The sequence below is a fragment of the Dermacentor albipictus genome, chromosome 1, assembly GCF_038994185.2.
Source record: "Dermacentor albipictus isolate Rhodes 1998 colony chromosome 1, USDA_Dalb.pri_finalv2, whole genome shotgun sequence".
Classification (NCBI taxonomy): domain Eukaryota; kingdom Metazoa; phylum Arthropoda; class Arachnida; order Ixodida; family Ixodidae; genus Dermacentor; species Dermacentor albipictus.
This window is the reverse complement of record NC_091821.1, coordinates 516,829,029-516,854,177: the sequence shown is the minus strand read 5'-3', so window position 1 is coordinate 516,854,177 and position 25,149 is coordinate 516,829,029. Positions and strand designations below refer to the sequence as shown.

General features: G+C 48.2%; 1 protein-coding gene across 5 annotated transcripts in view; it reads left to right on the top strand.

The window, feature by feature from the left end:
• LOC135912448 (monocarboxylate transporter 13-like) overlaps nucleotides 1-25,149 on the top strand; it is a 610,659-nt gene that overhangs the window by 288,813 nt on the left and 296,697 nt on the right. The gene's annotated exons all lie outside the window — the stretch shown is intronic.

Here is a 25,149-nt window from a genome sequence, read left to right as displayed (position 1 = left end):
CACGAACGACGCACTTATTTAACTTTGTGAGGTCGACACATACTCAGTTCCCCCGACTGTTTCGTTACCAGGACTATTCCTGCGCACCAATCCGGCCCGTCTACCTTTCTAATTATGCCCATGCGCACGAGTCTCTATTTCGTGCTTTAGCCTTTCCATGAGCGGAATCGGCACTCGCCGTGGACCGGTTATGGCATGTGGAATTGCGCCTGGTTGTAGCCTGATTGTGTATTCTCCTGGGATAGTGCCTAGACTACGACTCATACGCGGAAAAAGTGTCTCATACCGTTGCTTGTCTGCAGTAAGCGAGTCGGCAAATTTAACGATACCTAAAGCCTCTAAGGCTGGCAGCCCGAGAAGTACGTCGCGAAGAGGGCTAACGACACAGCATGTTTGTCGGACAGTCCTCTGTTTCCACGCAATCTCTGCGACGAATTTGCCTAGAACATTGAGCTTGTTCCCGCCAGCCCCCTGTAGTACCTCGTCTGCGTTATTCAGGTGGGTGGACAATCCTGGAAATGTAGAAGGTAGAACCGACACTTCTGCACCCGAATGAACTTTAGCAAGGATAGGCACAGAGGTTATCAGAACCTGCACATAGCGCGCTTTCCCGGCCGCGTCAATCGCGCCAATGAAGGTTTCTCCGGCACCATGTTCGACAGCCCAGACGCGTACCTTTCTTTGCGCTGACCCAACTTTCTTAAGGCAGGCTTTCGCAAAATGTCCTTTGTTACCACAGTAGTGGCACTTGGAAGCCTTGGCTGGGCACGTCGACCTCGGGTGCGCGTCGCCGACGCAGTAGGGGCACCGTCCCTCTTTGTGCTGCGGGCGTTTCTGGTGGCCTACGGCGTCCACGATGGCGCCTTGGTCCTGAAGTTCTGGTGGGCTCCCGATGTGGACACCCTCCGGTCGAAGGCTCTGCTGCTGCTGACGCACGGTTTCCTTGAGGCGAGCCTTGGCTAGCGCCGTAGCCAATGTCAGCTGCGGATCCATCTGCAAGGCCTCGTATAGTTGCACGTCCAGGAGCCCGACGACAAATCTGTCCCGGATGAGTCTCTTCTTCATATCCCCAAAGTCGCAGCGGTCTGCCAGCACGTGAAGTGCGGTTGCGAACTGATCCACCGACTCTTCTGGCCGTTGCTGGCGTCTGTGAAAGCAGGCAGTTTCATAAACAATGTTCCGCTCTTTGACGAAATGACTGTCGAACTTCTGCTTCACGACATCATAACTTTTTGCTTCATCGTCGGTCAGCTCAAATGTAGCAAAGACTTCGCGGGCTTGGCGTCCCATTGTGTAAAGTAACGTGCGTACCTGGGCCTCTCCCGAAAGTTCGTTGAGAGCTGTGGCGAAGCGGTAGTCATCGAAGTGGTCGATCCACGCCGGCCACTCTGACGTTTTGACAAAGTCCAGCGGTGGTGGCTGTTGGAGCCCGGGGATTACCGTTGCGGGCTTGTTTGCCATTTTCTGGAAATGCTGCCGTCCACGGCCTCAGCGAGATAGTTGACCACCGCCCACTTCTGACACCATGTCGTGACACGGCATACGAGCGTGACGCGTATGCGTGTCGGAAAGAACAGTCGACGAGCCGCGCTCCGGGTGACGAAAGGGAAAGTCCCCCGTTTATTGTGCTGGCCGATGATATACATCCTGGGGACGTCACGTGTCACAAGTAGCTTGGCAATTGCAGTGGTCGTCCAGCTATCTGTCGTGACGTTGCACGCCGCACACAGGCGGGCGATAACAGCACACTCATAACACTGATGAACTTGAAATCTACATTCTAGAGCCAACTTTCCGTTCTGTGTAGGAAAGAAAATACACAGAATCATACCTCATCCATAAGTTCGAGATATTGCAACCGATATGCATAAACGTTTCAAAGGGAGCTTTAGGTTCTGTTCGTCATGGTATATTTCAAGCTATAGGCAACAGAACTTAGTTATTTTTGCTTAGGTTGCTTAGTGTTTTGATTTTCTGCTTTTTCTTTCCTCCCTTTCCTTTTTATTTTATTGTGATATTTATTCTATTTTAGTAATTTTTTCCATGAGCATCGTTTTCTGCCGTTTCTTTTATGCTCTTTGAGCGAGGCGATAGCTCACTGACCCTAAGCGAAGCTGCTAACACACACCCCTTCCACCGGCATCGCTGGCTACGCCCCTACCACGAAAATGTCAGCGGCCGTGTGAATAGTACCCCTTTCATTTCAATTCTACACCCTCCCCACTAATACACCTTCCGTTGTTGCCTCACCCAAAATCCCTACCCCCCTCTCCACTTAGGAGAACCCAACTGATGAATACTACGCCGAGGTAAGCACATGTCGCCTTGACAGGGAGTAGTCCACTTGTCGAAACGGTGGTCCCTCCTTGACAATATTCTCATTTTGTTCATCGTCAATCTAGTTCACTTATCGTGCAAAAAACTTGCACTGAACTTGGCCGACAAGACGACTGTATCATCAAGCCGAGTTTAATTTACTTGTAAGTTGTAAACGGTACGGAATTACCGTCTGCTGTCAATACATGGGCATCCACGTAGGGAGTGTGGTTAGAGAAAATGGCTGTAACTTATGTTATATCAAAAATTTCCCAAAACAAACTAAATGTGAATTAGCCACTAAAACGACTCTAACATTGCGCCGTGTTTGATTCGCTTCTCATAGTTACCTACTCCACAGTGAAGTTGCAAATATTTTGGGATCCCATTGGGCTGTCTATACATGGGCTTCTACGGGAGGGAAACGGACAGGACCATGTTTGTCCGCTAGAATAAAACTCAATTCCCTCCAGGTTTCCTTCAACTAATTACCTAGGAATTAGGCTCAATCCCAAATTACAAACAAACGCGTTTTCTTTCATGCGCCCCTTTGGACTGGGCTGCGGTCAACGCATATCGTCACTCGCGTCGAGGCTCGGTTTATCGGCCACCTGCGCATAAACGGCACTACGTTGCAGCTGCGTCGACAACACCAGCGTCTTTAGACTGCGGTCCTTCGTGCTGGAAGAGTTCTGTGCACAGTGTTACAGCGGCCCCAAAGTGCCCACGATGACGCGTCAACGGTTGTGTATACATTTGACGCTAGCCGTAAACCTAGCCAGCGTTTTCACTGAGCCATTGGCGGTGTATCACAGCGACCACAAGGCCGTCATGAGTCAGGTGACAAGATAAATATAAAATAAAGGAAAAGATACACAATAACGATTGTGTACTTTGTATTTCGCATAAATGACATAAACAGTACACAAATATATGTATGTATAGATGCATACGAACAAAACTCTGTAACAACATAATTTATACCACCTTAGCTGCTGCGGTGGTCAACCACCCTCACAGAGATGAATGGTCCCTCAGTTTTTTCTTTCCGCTAGACAGCTAGACGCCACCACTGCCGCGGTTGCGTTCCTTGTGCAACGAGGCGGTGGGTTGCGTCACCAAGCTTTCGTTATATTACCTAATGCCATAACTACATGAAAAATAGCTGGAGGAATTTCCATCACAAAACTTTCAGAACACCTATTGGGAACTTTGTTGTTGCATGTCTCCATTGTTTAGAGCTTCCTTCCTTTCCTATTAAACTATCTTCCTATCGCCTCTTACTAATCTCTTTGCGGATATGCTTACTTTCCCCCTACTCTCGCTTTACAAAAGGTCTTCAAGGAAGCCTTAGGTACGTAAATAGACCACCGGGCAAGTATCTTCAAATATTAATAAAAGATGTGCCATCGTTTACCTAGCTTTCCGCAGCAAGCACAGGATTCTCTTTCCTTGTAATGCGCTTTCTTTCTAAGGCGTCCTGCTGTCACATCGAAAAGAATAAAGCTTCCCTTTTACTTATCATCATTTGTTTCTTTCCTGATCTTGTTTTTTCCTCCTTAGTAGTACGCATGGCAGGTTTCTTTTCCATTACTGCCACCCATGAGATTTTCTCAGCCGATCTGTCTTTCCGTTCCACGCTCTTTGGTGCCTTGTTGCTCACCCTACCGGTTGTTCACTGTACTGGTACTTGCTGGTACAGCATCCTAGTTCTTTTCCTCCATTCTGAATCCATGTTTTTCTTCTACAAATACCTAAAATCTCTAAGCCCACGTACTTTCTACCTTATTCCTCAGTCGTTATTTGTAATCAGTTTTACTCTGTGCTTCCCTTACTAGAAAACTTGTCAGCCCATATCATGCTGCACAGCTTCATTTGTAGTCTTCCTGTGAGCGCCCAGTGCCAGGCTTCCCAGTGACCTTTAGTCCTGATTGTACCCCTGGCTTACGTGTGCGCGGATGCGTAAACCCGTGAATAAAACCCAAGCTAGCGCCGTACTCTTGCCTTGCTGCCACAGCTGCTGCGAGGAGCATGAGAGGAGGCAGGAGGGAAGGTCTGCTTCCCCAATTTGTTGAGCGCCGTCATGGGGTATTTTTAGCGCCATATTCTCAATTTTTTTCCGCATCTCAAGCGGACTGGCCATCATGACAGTGGGACATCGAGATTCTGCGGCGAGGCATTCGCAAGATATTTCGCATATTTTCGCTAAGTTTCGTGGCTACCCCGTCATCGAAGAACTGTGTTTTTCTTTTGTTTAATGTTAGAGATTGATTTCAATGGCTCTTAAGGTGCAAAAGATCAGCGCCCCTTTCAATCCCCGAAGATGGTCGAACAGCGAAGCTTTGTTACACCGAGTGTTACACCCTGCAAGTCAAACTTCGCAAGCAGTCTATATTGTAATCTTTTGTTTCGCCATTCTTTCGCCTCATTTTCGCTTTTCCGCGCTTCGCGTGGTGAGCATGCTTTGGGAGTGCTTTTTTGCAATTTTTAATAATTTTCTATGTAATACAGTATTTGCTTGGTCTTGTGTTATCTCTTCTAGCGTTTGATCTTGAGTTGTCTCTTGCATATACAGTGCTCGGCGTGCGTGCTCCGCTTGCAGTGCTTTGTCTGGAGGCGTTGAATCTTGAATTTCTTGCTCTTATGAATTGATTGATTGATTGAAAACACTATTATTCCACCAAGCTGGGGTGCGCGCCTCTTAACCTGCATGCAGGTAGGGGTGTAGGCGAAGCAGCCCCCGCGCGTTGAGGACGGTGAGTCTTCACGGCCTCAACGGCCAGGCAGACTGCTGGTCCTTTTCGGCCTCGCTCTGGAGCCTCTCAGGCTTGTCTTTGGCCCCTGGGAGCCAGCACACTCCTATATTACGTGGTCTAGCATATCTTTCTCCTCACAAATTTGTGCAGAGAGCGTCGTTATAGTGCTTCGTCTCAGCTGAATAGATCCTATATGGTGATGTATAATTGTTTCCCTGGAGGCGCTGTCTAATGCGAGCTTCCTCTAGAGAAAGAGAGGCCGATACGGAGGCGGAAAGATTCCTCTTTCGGCTTTGCAATGATCTACAAGTTCCCTGTACGTGATGATGTTATCTGTGATCCCTGGAACTAGCTGCTGTAGAGTTGCCCGGTGGTAGAGTGCTCACGCGAGCTCGTGAGCGGCTTGGTGACCTGGGACTTCTTCATGCGCGGGAACCCAAACAAAAGTTATCTCCCTCGTAGGAGGGTTTTGAGTAGCATTTGGAGAGCCTCTTCCGCCATCCTCTCTTTGCTGAAATTTCGGATAGCTAATTTGCTATCGCCTAATGTGACTCCCGCTTTTGTGCCCGCACAAGCGAGTGCTACTGCAACCTCTTTGGCTGTACAGGCGTCCGTAGTGCACGTGGAGCACGCTATCTTAACGCACCCGTTACTGTCGACCACCGTCAATACCGCAGCCTCGTCTCTGCCACAAGCAGCATCCACATACGCTACTTATGCGCCGGTGTGTTTTTAATTTTATTTACTACAGCCTGAGTCCTGGGAGCTCTCCTCTCTTTGTTGTACATAGGATACATAATTTAGGTATGGGGGCAATTTGGAAGCGTTTACGCAGTTAGGATGGATAGTTGGGCGTGTTGGTTAAGCATGATTTCTGAAGTGAAGGCGCTAAAATGACGGAGGACAAAGTGTGTGTGTGTGTTTCTTCTTTGTCCTCCGTCATTTTGGCGCCTTCACTTCAGAAATCGTTTATGCACGTCCAACGGAATGGCCTCCTTGCCATTCGGAGCCCCACTGCCGCAATGGATTCCTACCTATTGCATGATTTTTCTCCCTATTTTGGACTGGGCTAATCTTCTCAACTGAGACCTCGTACTGCCTCAGTGAGCTCAACTAGCGCGTTGTGAATTCCCATTTTGTGAAGGAGGTCTGTCGAGGGCGAGTCTGGAAGCCCTAGGGCTCTGTTAACGCTCTTTCTAATGATCGCATCTATTTTCTCTTTTTCTTTTTGTTTAAACAAAAGATGCGGCGTAGCATACGCTTTTTGGCTGGTAATAAAGGCGTGCGTGAGTCTGAGGAGGCTGTTCCCTTTCAGGCCCCTGCCTTCGAGTGCAGCTCTCCTAAAGATCCCCGTGACCTGCGCCGCGTATCGTTCTAACTTCTTGATTGTTGTAATGTTGCATCCATTTCTCTGGATATACATGCCCAGAATTTTGATTTCCTTCACATGGGGAACCTAATTTCCGTTCACGAAAATATTGATGGGTCTGCTGCTACCAGCGTGTCCCCTTTGATGTTCTGGCTCACTGATTAGCAGCTCCGAATTCTGTGGCGACCAGGCCAAGCCTCTGCTGGCCACATACGTTTCCACTATATTCGCCGCTATATGTAGTTCGATGGCTGCGTCACTCCCAGTGTTAACCCAGATGTTGATATCATCCGCGTAATTGCTAAATTTCATCAATTTATTCTTATTGAGTTCCACCTAGAGACCCCTCATCGATATGTTGAATAGGAAGGGTGATAGCGCCGACCTTTTGGGGGTCCCCTTGCTCCCAAGTGTGATGGGAGGGGGCTTCACATCCAGAAATTTTATATTCGCCTCCCTCTGTGACAGAAAGTCTTTGACGTATGCATATACCTATGACCGACACCTACCACTTCGAGGCCTGCCATGATAGCCTTGTGGCTAACGTTGTCAAAAGTCTTGGTGAGGTCGAGGCCTAGGATCGCCCTGGTGTCAGTTGAGTCATATCAGTCTAGGATATCATGCTTAAGTCTGGGCATGACATCTTGTGTACTAAGCCCTGGCCTTAGTACAACCATTTCATGCGGCCAGCGATCGTTCATCTCGGTGTACCTGGTCAGTCTCGTCTGAGCAACATGCTCCATGAATTTCCCTACACACGATGTGAGGGCGATTGGTCACCGGTTGTTCAAGCCGGGTACTTTGCCTGTCTTTGGAAAAACGTCTACGTCCACTTGTTTCCATGTCTTTGGGAGTTCTCCTTTCTCCCACACCTGGTTCATGTATTTGTTTAGTGCGATGATGGACTCGTCGCCTAGATTCCTAAAAGCTGTGTTCGTTATCCCGTCCGGACCGAGGGCCGATCTCTTTTTGAGGGTATTAGGCTCTGCTCTAACCTCTGTCGTGGTGATGGGGGCATCGAGATCTGGGTTGGAACATCCCTCATAGTCCTTAAACACCTCGCTTTCTCCTTTTCCCAGATACGTCTGTTGGAGCTCACCATTGAGCTCGTCATCTGTGCCTCCAGGGACACTGCACCCGACCTCACGATAAGCCATGTGGCGGGAGCAGTAACGTGGAGAAGCGCAAGAAAAAACGTAGGCAGTGACCATTTTATTACTTCGCTCACGCTAGGAAAAGGCGTCAGGACTCGCCTCATCAAACAGCCGAAATTAACGGAGTGGGATAAATTCAGACAGATAAGAAAGGAGGCCTCACTTCCGCACGATATCTACAATATCGACGAGTAGGCACACGTCCTTAAAACACACATAGAGCAAGCGACTACAATGGTAGAGGATGAGGACACACACGCAGCGCTAGACAGCAAACTCCTGAACATGTAGAGCAGCAAGAGCAACCTCGAAAAACGGCTCAAGGCACAAAGATGAAACAGGAACATTAGTCGCGAAGTAGCCAGACTCAACAAAGAAATCGACACATATGCGATTAAGCTCAACGATCAGAATTGGTACAGCAAGCGCGACGAGATGAAAGCCGATATGAGCCTCTCCAAAACCTGGAGCCTTCTCAGACATCTCATCGAACCTAGTAAATCAAAAATGCAAGGTACTACAAACCAGGTGAGTGCGCTTTTGAAATATGTCTGCCACGTAAGATAATAAATGGCTCATACACCCTTCAGCAATTCACCAAGCACGGCCTCCCCATCAGCACTACAGAAGAAAAGTGAAATTCTACGCTGGAATGACCAGCGGCAACGGAGCCAGCAGGTGTAAGAAGACAACGACGCTCGAGCCAAATGTGTATGTGCAGAGGTTTTGCTTTGTTCACGGGGTACGGAGCTCAGGCATGGGAGAGCTTATGGACGGGTGCCATCCTCGGCGCTCGGTCAGATCTTTTTCCCTGATTGCGTTGTCGTTCAGAAGTGTATGAAGCAATGGAGTACGTAGGCAGCGTGCTTTCATATATTGTGCTTAAAACGTAACATGCGTTATTAATGTACTAGTGAGAGTGCCTACTTTTGTAAGCCATACTTTTGTTAGGCATTTCAAACATATTTCACAAGAGGGAGAACCAATAAACCGTTTTACCTTCGCGTTAGAGAGCAAAATGTCAGCATCTGCAGAGTACTCAATGATGGAAACCATTGCTATGTTATACTTCGTCCTTGCAAACCCTTAGTTTACAAATGAAGTACAGATAGGTTCGACTGTGATGTTTGCGCCTGAGCCAGCGGAAGCAGTTTGTCATAAACGCGTAGGGACACTTTCATCCCATGCAGAGATGACAGCGTCATGATGAAACTAGGAAAATAGTTAAGATGCTCCGCACTGATCGTGCGCATTTTTACATTATACTTGCATTATTCAGGCGAATATGTCACGCAGCTTACGTACCGTCATCGCCGTGCTAACATGAATAAATTATGAGGCTGCCCAATCTCGACACATGGCAGCCGATTGGGTACATGCAGGCACATACGTACTTTTAAGTACTGCTGCAAACACATCGAGTTGTTGAATCAGTAGGTACTATATGATGCCACGCACACGCAAACGCATCGCCTTTTACGTGCACGAGCGAAACCTTGACTTCGCCGCAGCGTTTGCAGGGCGGGCAAGTGTCTTAAAAAGCCAAATCAAGGATAAGATCAATGCATAGGAATAGGTGGCGAAGCGGCTTGATCTGAGCAACCCGCGACATTAATTCTCCCTGCAGGTACACTGGTGGCAGGCGACTTAACACTCAAATAAAGCTCGGGTAATTATATGAACGTCGTGTACATTACGAACACTTCATTGGCGAGACAAATAACTCCGACTTTTGCACTACAATTCGACACTAAAAAAACTTGTCCCCAAAACTAGCCTCACAGGCTTGTAACTGGAACTAGGCAGCAGAAGCGGCAAAACAACTGGGAATTTACTGAGCGAAAAAAGAACAAAGGTCATCTGCATCTGCCATTTTCATAGCGTTCCATCGTCGCTCCTAGCACAGCACACAATAAACAAGTCTCAGATACGGTAAAACTCCAGACGCAATCCCAACAACAATTTTAATCTTTAGCCTCACGTAACTCTATCTGAAAAAAAATTGTGCAGATCCCACGCACTGTGGGAATTGATATAAGCGAAGCTCTCCGTGCGGGATGCTTTTATTGACGATAATTAGTGGTGTTGCTTACGGTTAAGCATAATTTCTTCAATGTTTAACACAATAATGGTGAGTTTATGTTAAACGTTACCCTGCGGGCACCAGTGTTGTTTGTCTGCGTAGTACACAGAACTCGCAGGGAGAAGTGTTTCCTTGAAGCGTTGTTGTGCGCCATGTCATATCCTCTGAGATGGTTGAGCACAGCCATTGCCTCACATGGCGCATTGCAATTTGGTAGAAAAATGAAACTTGAATTTGATTATGTGGCTGTGCGTGCCAAAGCCACAATCGGATCAGGAGGCATGCCCTAGTGGCGGACTCCGGTTTAATTTTGACACCGTGATATTTTTGAGCGGTTCCCAAAACCGAAGTGCGAAGGCGTTTTCTATTTTTCCCCGTCGAAATGCGGCTCGAGTGGTTGGGATCAAATCCGTTACCTCTAGCAATGTCATAGCTGCAAAGTTACCGCGGACGGTCGACCGCTTCTGTAGTGTCGCCTGGACCCTGCGGTGCGCTTTAATTAGGGCGACTGCATAGTTTGTCCGCTTGACAAATTAGCATGTTTTTTTTTTTGAGAAATAGCAGTAATGTACTGTACCCTATCTTGAACTTAACCTTATCCTGTTTCTCCAAAACCACTGTCGTATAGTAGTAGGGTTTCCTTGCCTTCTCACGTCACCTTCATTCGCCCCCCCCCTCCCCCTGTAGGGTAACTGCCTCTTCGTCTCGCTCCTCTGTGCAGTTCTATCTACATCTATCGCGGATAAATCAAAGGTGTTTTCAGGCATCTAATATTTACGAAATGGGCTGCAGAATCTCCCGAAGCACGCTGCCAATATGTGCCTACTGATATGTCCCCCTTGAGGAGACCGAAGCGAGCGCATCGTCCAAGTTATTATTAAGTGCAAGTAGGTAAGGGGCCTTGCGGCACAGAAAACCCGGTGATGGAGCCTTCCCATCCGTTCGAGAGCAAAAGGTTTCCGCGTATATATACGCATGTGTATATTACAGTGCAGCATGTCCACACACGACGACATGGCATTTCGACAGAGCGCATGATGGAAATACGCCCTGCCTCGTCGCCTTTCGGGTGAGCGAAGCGACCACTTCCACATGGATTGTTTTATTTATTTATTTTTATTTACAAAACACCTTACAGGTCCTGTCGGGCATTGAGTAAGGGGGGGGGGGGCAATGTAACTAAGAACTGTTAAGTAGAATGGAACCAACACAAGAACAAATCTAAGACAACTGTACAGCGGCTGAACTAAAAAACAAAACAAAGCACAACATGCTCAAGCATAGCACATATATAAGAGGAAGGAGATAATGTAAAAAGCACGCAAAGGCACTTACGAAATGTTTTACGATCAGTTATAGAGACGATATCATAGGGAAGACCATTCCAGTGGGATATGGCATGAGGTACAGCAGATAAATTGAAAGCAGTGGTTTTACCGAAAATGCGCTTGAAGCTAAAATGATTATGTAATCTTGAATACGTACGGGCGAGTGGTTTCGAGGGGTAATATGCATGGCTTACCGGAATGAACATACTTAAGAAATAGACAGCGGTTAAATAAAAGAAGAAGCTAAAGTGATTACGTAATCTTGAGGACATACGGGTGGGGGTTTCGAGGGGTAATATGCATGGCTTATCGCAATGAACGTATTTGTGAAATAGACAGCGGATAAATCAAACAAGAAGCTGAAGTGATTATGTAATCTTGAGGACGTACGGGCGGGGGTTTCGAGGAGTAGTATTCATGGCTTGTAGGAAAGAACATATTTATGAAATAGACAGCCGATAATCAAAGAAGTTTTTGGGCATGAAGGGTGCTCTTAGATGTATTTGTCGGCCTTATGGCAACCTCCCCGCTGCGTGGTTATCTGACTGAGTTATGTCGAATGCTCCGTTGCCATAGTCGGAAATTCGAGTTTTCTTTAACAGACAGACAGACAGACAACGAACTTTATTTAGTCCTGAGGAGCTACTTTCAGGACCTCCTAACGGGAGGCCATTGTAGCCGCTGGCCGCGCCCACGTAAAGGACAGAACGCCGTGACGCTCCGCTCTTTCCTGGGCCCTCTGGATAGCCTGGGCTTGCTTTCGGAGTACCGTGCTTCTGATGGCCTCCTCCCACTCGGCTTCGCTGGAGAGGAAGTCGTTAGGCAACGCGGGACATCGCCAGAGCATGTGAGCCATTGAGCAAAAGGTTTCAGTGCAGTCAGGACAACTAGGGTCCACATCCGAGTACATCCTACTGAGGAATCCCCGCGACGGGAAAGATCCCGTCTGCAGCATTCTAAGTGTAGCTGACTGACCTCTACTGAGCTTCGGTTGAGGCAGAGGATAAATTCTCCGACCAAGTTGGTAATGTTTAGTGATTTCATTAAATGTGAGGAGTGGATCGTTCTGCTGAGACCCTTCCTGCCCCTCCGGAGCCTCCAGACCGTCGCGGCGCGTTAGTTCTCGCGCACGGTCGTGGGCAAGCTCGTTGAGGTTTGGGAATCCCTCGAGAACGTTCGTCCCCATGTGTGCGGGGAACCACGTGATATAATGAAAACCGGAGCAAGCCCTTTTCTCTAAAATGGAGGCCGCTTCTCGTGCAAGGTTACCCGACTCGAAAGCTCTGATTGCGTCTCTCGAGTCGGTGTAAATGTAGGTACGCTCTGGATCACACAAGGCCAGCGCAACCGCAATTTGTTCTGCTATACTCGCGGTGGCCGCTCTGACCGAGGCCGAGGACCGAAGCACCCCCCGCCCGTCTACAACCGACAGCGCGAACACTCTCCTGTTCCCGTACTGCGCCGCATCGACAAAGACCGCGGAGTCTCTGTCTTCCCTAACTTTCTTCAATATGGCTCGTGCACGGACTTTACGTCTACCCTCGTTATGCTGCGGATGTACGTTCCGCGGGAAGGGCCTCACCAGGTATGTCGCCCGCGTTTCTCGTGTCAATGTTATACGCCGGTCCTCCATTATCCTAGGAGCCATGCCAACCTCGTCGAGAATTCGCCTGCCAGCTTGGGTCGACGATAGCCTAACCACCTGGGCAGTGACCTGCGCCTCTATGATCTCGTCTATGCTATTGTGCATACCGAGTTGATCTAGCCTGTCGGAGCTCGTGGCAATAGGCAAGCCTAGCACTTTCTTGATGCTCTTGCGCATGAGCGTATTTAATTTGGTCTTTTCCGTTTTTGTCCACACTAGAGCTGACGCCACATAGTTAATATGGCTCATGAGGAACGCGTTGTACATCCGAAGGAGGTTGTCTTCACCTAACCCCTTCTTTCGGTTGGACACCCTAGAAATTAGCCGCAACATATTCTCTGTTTTAGCTGTAACGTGGGTAATAGTTCTGGCATTACAGCCCCTCGCCTCTATGAGCAGGCCTAGGATCTTAACTGAGTCGACTCTGGGAATTTTCTGCCCATTATTCGCGTATAATGCCACGGGTAGCTGGTTGAGGGGTGTCAGACCCCGAACCCCTTGCCTTGCGGGTCTGTAAAGCAACAGCTCCGATTTACTCGTAGACAGCTTGAGACCCGTGTCCGCGAGGTAAGCCTCCATCTCGTCCAAGGCCGCTTGTAGAGCTTGCTCCATTTCAGCGAGGGAGCCCCCTGGGCACCAGATCGTGATGTCATCTGCGTAAAGTGCGTGACTTATGCCCTGGAGGCCGCCCAGCCTATCTGATAGACCCTTCATGACGATATTGAAGAGCAGTGGCGAGATGACGGATCCCTGAGGGGTACCCCGAGCTCCCAATTCGTACACGCTTGACCGAATCTGCCCCACCTGAATAGTAGCAGTTCTATTCATGAGAAAGGACCTGACGAAGGCCTGGAATCTGACTCCCAGGCCTATCCCGGCCGTGGCTTGCAGAATGTATCTATGAAACACTGTGTCGAACGCCTTAGTGAGATCCAGGGCGAGAATCCCTCTCACGTCCCGGGTGCCGCTATCAAAGATTTGCTTCCTTAGCATTAGCATAACCTCCTGCGTCGATAGGCCGGGCCGAAAACCAACCATATTATGTGGGAAGAGGTTTTGACGCTCTATGTACCCGGAAACCCGGTTCAAGATCGCGTGCTCCGCTACCTTGCCTATGCACGAGGTTAGTGATATTGGCCTCATGTTGTCCAAATGAAGAGGTTTTCCTGGTTTAGGGATGAGTGTCACTATAGCCGACCTCCATCCGTCAGGCACCTGTCCTGTCTCCCATACCCGGTTGACCTCCTTAGTAAGTAGTTCCACTGCTTTATCGTCCAGGTTTCGTAATAGCCTGTTAGAAACTTTATCCGGACCCGGAGCCGATCTGCTGTTTAAATTGTAGATCACCGCCCTGACCTCTGATTCTGTGAAAGGCGCGTCCAGTTCCTCTACCGTCGCGCACTCGATCTGCGGATAATCCTCTTCCTGCGTCGGCCCTATAGGAAGGTATCTACCCGCGATCGCATTCAAAAGTGACTCTTCACTACCGCCCTCCTGTTTGTGCCGGTGTATGACTTTACTAAGTGTTTGCCTTTGATTATGCTTTGTCTGCGCGTCACCCAGGAGGTGCTTGAGGAGGTTCCACTTCCCTCCTGAGCGCATGGACCCGTCTACTGCCGCGCAGACCTCGTCCCATTGTAGCCTATTGAGCTCCGCACAATATCTCTCAATCTCTCTATTAAGCTCCGCAACCTTTTTCCTCAGCCTACGATTTAACCTTTGTGTTTTCCACCTCATCAGAATTGACGATTTCGCCTCCAACAGATGCGCTAGGTGCGGATCCATTCTTGGGACCTCCGCTTCTGTTTGTACTACCTTAGTAGCCCTCTCGACGTCCTCTGTTAGCGATTCGATAGCCTCGTCAAACGAGGAAAATGTGCTCGCTCGCTCCTTCCTAAGTTTCCTGAATTCGTCCCAATCCGTGACCCGAAATACCCTGGCCGGTCGGGCTTCCATCGTCAATGTTACCGCTACTATGAAGTGGTCACTGCCCAGGTTCTCCTGCTTATTGGCCCACGTTACGTTACCTACGTTCCTTACACAGGCCAAATCAGGCGTTGTGTCTCGCGCAACTGACGTGCCCAGCCTAGTGGGGAACCCTGGGTCCGTGATTACCGAAAACGCAAGATCATCCAGGATCCTCGCCAGGTTCTCTCCTTTTACAGTCCGTCTGACGTAGCCCCATGCATTATGAGGGGCGTTAAAGTCCCCAGCAACTATCAGAGGAGAGTGTTTGGGTATCGAAGTTGTCTTCCTAAGCAGGGAGTTAAACGTCTGTCTCTGGTCCGACGGCGGGCTATAGACATTAAGCACAAAGACGCTCTGCTTGAGACGCCCGTGCGGTATAACCTCCACGAAAAGGGCCTCCATCTTACCCCGTCCAGAGTGGATTGGATGTTCAATAAAGGCTAGATTTTTTTTAATCATCGTAGCTAGTCCTCTGCCTCCCTCGTTCCTGACCGACACAGTGTTGAAGCCAGAAAGGGTAGGGTCGTCACATAGTGGTTCCTGTAATAACAAAATCTGCGGTTTTTCCACCTCATTCGCCAATAGTTGCCGTAGCGGAGCCTTGCGCCTTTGAAAACTAGCGCAGTTCCACTGCCATATTACCAGCTCTTTGTGATCGCCCGCCATGATGCTACAACAACATACCTTGCTCCACAGCCGGAGCAACCTCGGAGTGATTTACTGCCTTGCTTTGCGTTCGGGCCTTGGCTTTGGCCTTAATCGCCGCCTTTTTTTCTAGTACGGTCACTCTTTGGACCAAAAGCTTTACGCTTTCCTGATTTTCTCTACTTATCCTAAGTAGTTCCTCCAACATCTTTCTTTGCTGGACCTCTCCCTCAGACGTTTCCGAGTCGCTCTCGTCGTTAGGAAGGGGGGCCTTACGCTTTGCTTTAGTGAGCCCTACGCGGGGTATATGTTCAACTACCTGCGGCGTCTGGTCGCACGCCTCTATTTCAAAGGACTTTGGGTTTGCCTTGGCGGCTTTGAGTCGGCGTACCTCCTCTCTAAGCTCCTTAACTTCCTTAAGTAATGCGTCCACGTGCGACCTACTACCATGCTCTGGCGAAGCCGACCGCGTTACCTCCGTGGGTCTCTGTAGCTCCTTCTTCTTCTTCCCTTTGACACGATCCGCCCAGGTAGGCTCCTCCTGGATCCGCACGCTGGACACCGAGCGCCCTCTTGATCTGGAGCGCTGCCTGATTGCACCGCGCTTCCGCGCAGCTGGCGTGCGAGAGCGGCTTCTTTCGGTGCTGCGCTCCTGCACAGCTGGCGTGCGCGAGCGGCTCCTGCCGCCCGCCGTGATGACGTCGGTTCCCAGCTTCAGCTGCTCGGCGCGTCGACGCCGCTGCCGCCGTCTTCTTCTGACGATATATGGTACTTGAAATTTGTCCCTACACTCTTTGGCCGCTGTGGGGTGCGGGCCACCGCACAACGTGCATTGCGGATCACACTGGTGATCTTCCGCCGGCGATCGTTTGCCGCAGGTGCGACACCACTTGCTTCCAGGGTTGGGACACACGTCAGCCCGGTGTCCCAGTCCTCCGCAACCGTAGCAGACTTCCGTGTGGCGTCGGTACAGTGTGCAGCGAAACATGCTCGCGCCGCATGCCACGTAGTTGGGCACCCTCATTCCCTCGAAAAGTACCACCACCGCTGTAGTGTTCTTGATCCGCCTGGCCTCCAAAGCGCCCGGATTCCGATTATTTACAATTCTCGCTCTGAGTTGAGCCTCGCTGACTTCCACGTCGACTCCTCTTATGACTCCTCTACACGTATTCTCGGGTGGAGCCAGGTACGCCGCCACCCTAAACGTGCCTTCACCGAGCCTGATTTGCTGCACTCGAGCGTACGCGTCCGCGTTTTTCTCGTGAGGAGTACACACGACAAAAATGTTCTGAACTCCATTGGGGCACATCGTGTCCTCTTCGATTGCGGCCGGAGCCAAGGATGCTGCCATGGCCAAGGCTTGCTCAAAGCGTATTTTACTGACCTTGTTGACATTCAGGCCGTCGCGTGGTCTGACAATAATGCGAAAAGTGTCCCTCGGCAGCCGAGGCAGCCTCGAAGCAGCGGTGATGCGTCGTATCGCGTCGCGTGGTGCGGCGGTGCGGCCGCCGTCCCTCCGTCTGCTACTTGTATTTGCACCGTCTTGACCCGAAGAATATTCTTCCCTGCGCCTGCCGGGCCGGCGGCCGTACGCCACCTTCCATCCCGCGTTTTTTTTTTCAGATAGTGGTGAGCTTAAATGTCACCTCCTCCAGTGCAATACATCGGCAGGGTTGGAGTGACGCCTAGCCCCGGAAAAAGATGCCGAGAGCGAATGGGGCTATACTAATCGAGGTACAACTAAACTAGGAAGGCCCATTAAGCTTGAACAAACACACTCCCTCATCAGAACAGGAATTGGCCTCCCTACAGCAGTATTTGGCCACTACCTTCCTGATGATTCCTAGAATTCCTACCATGCATGAATATTATAAATAAGCTTATAACTATTCAGTGAACATGGCTGGTGCAGAGCCTTGTTTCATGCACAGGTGTAAATTTGCTACATTTTCAATCACCTTTCTAGTAACACTAGTTTTAGGGAAGTTTTTGAAAATGATTTACTGAATAATGAACCGGTAACATAATCTTAATTGTGAATGAATATGCAAATACTGGCTGCTTTTAAACATTTTTTTGCACAGAAACTGTTTTTTTATTTTTTTATCACCTTCCTAGTAACATATTATAGTAGAATGCTCATAGAAAAAATTGCTTTTTATACCAGACCCTAAGAAGAAATATGGTCTCACCAATTCAAGATGAGGGCACATATATTCTCGAAAACACGAATAATAGCGCCATAGGAAACCTGTATATGAGCGGTGATCATGATGTGCTCGGTAGGTGACAAAGAAGCCTGTAAGTCATCTACCATTGCAAGCAGACGGAGCTGCACGGAGGTCGCGCCTATTCACTTGTGTTGGCCAACTAATGCTGGCTGATGGTTCGGCTTAAGTTCCTGTATATGCTTTATAAATAACGAAGCCAACCTACATACTGTAAACCCAACAATTGGGGCTTAAATACCTGCCCTCCTCCCAGCTACGGCTTCCTCTGAGTGACAAAGTCTGATCTAGAAGGCCGTGCTTTTACAAACTGCATGCGCCTGAAGCGATCGCGAATCTTGAAGGCAACATCCGCTTCGTTTTTTTTATATGCATTTCCGTAAACATCATATCACGATGTACAAAGTACATACTTTTACAAAGTACACACTTTTTTGACCCAATGAATTTGTTAGAGGGTCCTTACCGATTGTAATAAGACCCGCAAATTTCTCATTTAACATACATTTTTCTAACGGCAGAGTGGCGCTACTGCACTACTTGTTTGGTCGGCAAACCACGTTGGTTGTAATGAATGCTCCTTGCAGTAAGGGGGTAGTTGAATTAAATTCTAAAAGTGCCTAGACCTTTGCATTGCGGGTTTATGACTTGTCCTTGATCCTTACGACATCGCCTTTCTTGAGTGCTGGTAGGCAGCCGCCCCGGGCATCGGGCTGCTTGTGTTTAGTGACGTTGATACTTGAGTGTTGGCTGAAGTCCGGAACTCTCCTGCATAGGCGTCTTCCCTGTAGGAGTTTACTCGGTGAGCGACCGTCTTCGCTCTAGAGGGCAGGAACGGTAGCTTAGTAGCCCAAGCCAAAAGTCCTGTTTCGCTTCCCTAGCCTTTTTCATAATTCGTTTTACAATGTGAACACCCTTTAGAATTTGAACGCGAGACCGTTGGACCGGGGACAACATGGGCTTGAACTTATTGATGGAAGTCGTATATAGAAGCAAAAAATGCGAATTCATGAGACGAAAACGGAGGACCATTATCGCTACAAACATCTATTGGCATACCATATCTGGAAAAAATGGCACTCAGCTTTTCGACGACAGATTTGGTGGAAGAGTCGATCAGTTTTTCGACTTCTGGAAAATTGAACAAAGCGTTTAAGACGCATAGGTATGAACATCCACCTTGTTGGAAGAAGTCGACTCCCCTGTCTACCATGCATACAATGGTGGAGGCGCTAATACTACAGGTTCACTTCTTTGCTGTGCGTAAGCATACTTGCGGCAAGCTGCACAGCTTTGTAGTATCCTTTCGATGTCAGGGTTAAGCCCTGGCCTGAAAACCAAACGTCAAGCTTTTGCCTTTGACTTGTTTAGGCCCAAATGACCTTCATGAATGCGTTCGAGCATTTCTGTCCTCAATGACATTGGAATTACTACCTTGCGTCCTTTAAATAAAATACCTTCGAGAAGAGCTAACTCGGATGCGAACGGTTTCAAATTGCCTTCGAGTCTTCCCTTGCCGTTTAGGTAGTTGATAACAGCTTTCAAACTCGGGATCGGCTGCGGTTTACCTCGCTAGGCGATTCATTGTCTTTTAGCTTACCAAATCCGAAACAATGCTTGTTGCATGGACTTCTGCATCCTCACTGGATCAAGTGGTATACCAAGGTGCAGTTGGCGCCGATTTTGAGAGCATGCCAGCCAGGAGCACCTTTTTGTCTTGCACAAAATGAAGGTCATAGTCATACGTAAGCAAGCGCAGAAAACAACGTTGAATTCGTGGCGGCATGTCACCAATCGCTTTTGAAGCGATAGCCATTAACAGTCAGTGGTCGGTCTCAATAAAAATCTTGGGATCATATACCAACTGGTGAAATTTCTGGGAATATATTTGTTCTGCGGCAGTCATAGCACGAGATGCGTAGGCAACTTGCCGCTAATTGTCGCCGTAACGCTGCAAAAGCGCAGCTCCTAGCCCGCATTTTGTGGCATCTGCAGAGGTTTTTGTTTCTCTAGACGGCTCAAAGATAGCAAGCAAGGGTGGTATGCTTAAATGCTCGCAAAGAACTGCCCATTCGTGAGCATGCTGCTGAGTCGATTCAAAAATAATACCTTTCTTCAAAAAGACTGCATAGGTGGTTCCTTTTATCGAGCAGGTGAGGTATGAACTTGTCGAAGTAATTTGCTATTCCTAGCATCCGGTGTACTGCAGGCTTGTCTGCGGGGTGAGGCATTTCGCCCAGTAATGTGCTCAGCGAAGGGTTTGGCTTTATGCCGTCTTGCGATCTGACGTCAGCCAAGAAATAGATTTCAGTCAGCCTCAATTTGCATTCACCAGTGTTGAATGTCAGTTCAGCCTGTCTGTTCGACTGCAAAGCATGGGGAAGGCGCGCATCCTGCTCAGTTTCAGTAGCTCTCCAGATTGTTTTTGTCATCTATGTACGCGTGCACTTTAGTGGCTCGGTCGAAGATTTCACTCATTCCTTCTGGAATACTTCTCGCGTTGAAGCTTGTTCCCTTAAGAAACGGTAACGCCCAAATGGCATGCCGACCGTGCAGATATTTGACGCTGCTTTGCGTAGAGGTATTTGGCGGAAGCCGGAGTTTGCGTCAATGCGCGAGATGTTTTTGGCCCCTGCCAACTGTGCTTCTATACCTTCTCGTTTCAGCATTTGATAATGCTCTCGCTTTAGACAGTCCTTGATGTTTCGGGGATCGAGGCACACGCGCAGCTTTCCGTTTTTTTTGCTGACGATGACTAGACGACTCAACAAGTCTGTCGGGTCGTTGACCTCAATGATGCCGCTGCTTTCCAACCGGTCTAGCTCATCCAGGGGTGGTTCTCTCAATGTCAGTGGTACCCGTGCACTGGCATTACTACTAGGGTTGAATCCTTGCGCAAGACCATGTGGTACTCACGTTGCAAGCAGCCGATTGCCTCAAATAATTAAGGAAATTCCTTCAGGATATCAGCGGTGCCATCCTTGCTGACAGGGTCCACTGTGCGCGACACCAGTCCCAGCGTTTCGTTTGCGATTAGTCCAAGGATTGCCGGATTACTCTTCTTTAAAATGAAAAAGGAAACGCTGCAAGAGTGATTATTCACAGCAACTTGCAGAGTCGCTACGCCGTTGTGCTTGATGACACCAACACTATACGACCAAAGGACTGCACTACCTCGCTTTTGCTTCAGATCTCCCTTGCATCTTTTGTGGATAGAGTAGAGGAACAAATTGACTCGGGAACCTTTGTCAACTTTGAGTACTACCGTTTCACCCGCAACTTCTGCCTTAACCGTCCAGTTTTCTCTGCTTCTGACGTTGCAGATTTTCACATATAGAACACTGAAGTCGTCACAGCGTTCGTGTACCTCATTTACTCGTTTACGGCAGCACAGAATGAAATGATTCTTTCGCTTACGCACAAAACACGTCTTTCCGAAGGCAGGGCATCTTGCTGGCTCATGAGAATGATTTCATTTCATTAGAATGATTTCATTACCCACATCAATTTGGCTGTCTGCCTGCAACAACGCTTCATTCTGCAGGGCAGATACTTGCGCTGCACGGCATGTCTGTACAGCTTTGAGGAGGGTGAGGTCCTTTTCTTTGAACATCTTGACGCGCAGCTTGGCGTTTGTACCGAAGGCGATCTGGTCGCGGATTAACGCTTCACTCAAGGGCTCGAAGTTACAGCTGCGCGCCTGTCTTTTGAGGTCACGCAGGAAATGCTCGAAAGCTTATTCGCCATCTGCTTGTGTTCTAGAGCGGAACACGTATCTCTCAAAAACTTCATTCTGCTGCTTTTGGCAGTATTCTGTGCACTTGTTTGCCATGCTCTCATAATCTTGCTTGCTTTCTTCCGCGGAAAAAAGAAAAAAAAATATTCAATAGCTCGAGCGCGTCATCTCCCGCAAAGCTCAGCAGAAGAGCGGTCTTTTCGGCTGGAGTTCTCGGTTCCTTCGCTTCTGCCGTTGCCTCAAAGAATAGCTCAAACTTCTGTTTGAATTGTTCCCAATTCTTTGCGATGTTTCTAGATAGCAGCAGGAGGTCAGGTGCCTTCAGTAGCTCCATCCTTGGCGAGCGATTGATCCGTCCTGCCCGAACTTTGCGTCGTATTCCTCAGTTGCTGCTTGCCGTCGTGATATGTGTGTGAATCGCGAAGCGACGCGACCACTTCTGATACCATGTATCAGATGTGACACGATGGAAAATCAGCAACAAAGAAACTTTATTAACAGGATGAGGCAGGTATATATAGTGGCTTGCATGATAAGCATGTGTAGTCTTTATCGGTAGCACACTTGCCATGGTGGTAGCGGGGCATGCATTTGCATGGCAGGTGAGCCTTGCACGATGCAATCGGAAGTTCTATAGTGCTTGCGCCAGAAGAACTTCGGTACCAGGGTACCTGTGAGACGAAGGAGCGTTTGCTAAATCTTGAAAGGTAAGCAAGTTTGATGTTTGCGTGCATCAATGCTTTTAATGACATTCTTTATGTCTATGGTGTAGGTAAAAGCGTTGTGTAACTAGCTAGAGCAGAGCGCTTTCAGATCGTAGGTTGGCCATGTTGCTGTGCACAATTAGCAAGCAATTCACGAAAGCTCCCTGTTATGTTACAGCGTACTTGTATTCTACTGTGAAATATATGCTACCCGCCTTTATTGCTATGTCTGAATGGGCACACAATTACGAAAACACGGAAAGTTGCCGATCGTTCGGTAGTTTCCTGGCAAAGAAGTTATTCGTTATATATGCATTCGAGGAAGTACAGTACATGCCTAATGTATACGTTAATGTATCAGGGGCCTCGCGCGTTGGCACACGATTGCTATGTTGAACGCTTAAGCAGACACAACCTTCTATGAAGATTTTTGTATGTATAGAGTTTGGAAGTCCACGTCGCGAGAACGCTGTGTGTATTGTTTATGTTCTGGAGTGTCTTCGCGTATTTGTCCTCTGTGTTGTAGAGCACACATAGTCCGATATCACAATAGCGTGGTTTATTTTTAATCGAGACATTTCAATGAGACATCGCCTTTATGAAAGAGATAGACCAACCAAATCTTAAGAACAGGATGTCACCTCTTGGAATCGCAGGTTGGGGCAGTGCGTAATAAAGTAAGGACTGCGATTTTGTAGCGATACTTACCCCTGGATTCTATACCACTGTTGTCTCCCACCGCCCACGGCCGGCTGTTCCATTACGTAGCATGGGCCGGGGCGTCGGTCACACCGTTAAGGAATAGCGAAAAGGAATAGCATCACCACAAAATCGCGGTCTAGCTTTCAGAATGCTTTTCATGTACTCAACATTGTTTTTAAAATCCAATGATGTATATTTTACTTCATATCTGACTTTTGTTGTCCATAGTCCTGGTAGTCTGTTGTTGCTGCTGGTTTGGCTCTTTCGTGAGTGATTTTGGCTGTCGATTTTGAAAAGTCGAGGTAACACAGCACCGACTGCACGTGGCGCCGCCACGGATAATGCATATTGCAGGGTGTGTCATATGTAGCACTCTTTAGTTGTGTTTACGCCTTCTAGTAAACCCGGATGCCAGTTTGGCCTTGGAAACCACGTCGAGACACTTCGGAAGAGCTCGAAAACGCAAATTGACGATTGATATAGGGTGCATAGACGTTCTGAAATCGCTGAACGTCTATGCATATAGGGTGCATAGACGTTCTGAAATCGACAATGAACAAACTGCCTTCACACATTTGGCGTCTCTTTGCGCACACAGAAGCCTAGTAATTCTGGTAAGGTAATGTAACGCGACAGCCTGGACGTGTAACCTCTATCTAACAGAAAGGCCTGTTCTCACCTGAAGGCACAGCCAGCAAGTGTCCGTGACAAGTTTTAAGAGACTCACACGAGGCCGGGCGTTGAACAGTGTGTGGAATTCCGCTGCTTCAGTCTGGCTGATGCCTGACCTGCTTTAATTAACCAGTTCAAATGCCCAGTCCATTGGTTGCTACAGATTGTGGTGCAGTGAGACAGTCATTCCATAGCAGCAGTGAAAAACTTGTGGAAGTAAAAGTAATGCGATGGGTTTTTGTGGTGATTGTCAATATGTAGCACGTGCACGGGGAGGCAGTGTTTCTGCCCTGTGCGTGTGTGTACATAAGTGGTTTATCTTTTGAAAATATCCTACAGCACCTGGACCTTCATCTTTACCATTGTGTGCTTCATTTTTGCCAACTGACTTTGCTATACAAAGAAGACTAAGTTTCTCTCACTGAATTTCATTCACTAAGGGAACATGCTTGTGCAACTCAGCTCAACTGGAAGCAATCAACAGTGGTCAAACACATGTGGTAGAGTTTTACTGGTATAATATTCAATTGGGGGCCATTTCGCATGCACCCCTAGGGGCTCATTTCCTATTGCAAACACTAACAGCGGCTTTTTTTATGTTGTATGCCTTATATTATTGTTAAAATATGGAAGTACGTCTGCAAATTTGAGAAATTTCGAGTCCCTGATGTAATTCGTAAGGCATTTTGGTACACTATATTATTCCCAAGAGACTCATCATTATCGCTGGTATTTTTCAGCATTATCTCACAACACTCTAAAAACTAGGAAGGGTATCGCAGGAGTGAAGCGGCCGGTTCACTCTTCAAAGCGTCGTTTTACTCTCGCAAAATGTCGAGGAGAGTGAAATGCATTGTTCACTCTGTCACCAAGGAGAGAGTGAAATGTGCTTTTCACTCTCCCCTTCAGAGAGAGAGAGAGTAGAACTACTCTTGCGGCAATAGAGAACAAAACGTAGCGCAGTCTTCTGCTTCAACTGTAGGTGGCTGGCCCCGAACATGGCGATGTATCATTCATGAACGCTGAGCAAAGAACACATCGTTTTGCTTCTAAGATGATGATGCTGTGTGGTGTTTTGTGGCGCAAGGGCCAGGTTTGGCCAAAGAGCGCCATGACAAGTGGTAATGTTAACGATGTATTATGGAAGATGTGACTTGGCTGTAAAGCGGCCTAAAAATAGTCGCTGTAAAGTGCGTAAAATCTACGTGCTATAATAAAATTATGGCGATGACTAATGACGAATACTATGAACATTAAAATCCATCGTAAAGGAATGATGCATTGTTTAAAATATGCGAGATGTTAAATTGCTTACAGCACTACTGCCTCGCCAGAGCCCTTGAACCACAAGGGCCTAGAGGCATGTGCTATTCAAAATAATTATCGCAGCGGCATCCTCTGAAGAGAGGAAGCGCTACGAACGTGTGGGTCTAATAACATGCAACACAACATCTTTCAAAGAACCTAGGACGGCGTTGGTGTCAAAGAGTGGTTCTGGGCCAAGAAACATAACAGGATGAAGGGGGATGAGGTGCCGGTATGCTAAGAGAAAATATTTTTTTCTTTCGGATTCGGCTTCCCGACACTCCAATAGGACGTGGAGGACGGTCAGCCTCTCCCCGCATCTACCACAGGTTGGAGGCTCGTTTCCCGTGTGTAAGAAGTTATGTGTGCCAAAAGTGTGTCCTATTCTTAGACGGCAGAATAGGACATCTGTCCGGCGGGATTTTGTTACAGGAGGCCAGAAACATAATTGTGGCTTTATTACATGCAGTTGCTTCTAAGAGAACAGGCCGCCGCAGTTCAAAGGAACGCGTAGCGAGCGCTCTACTTTTTCACTCGG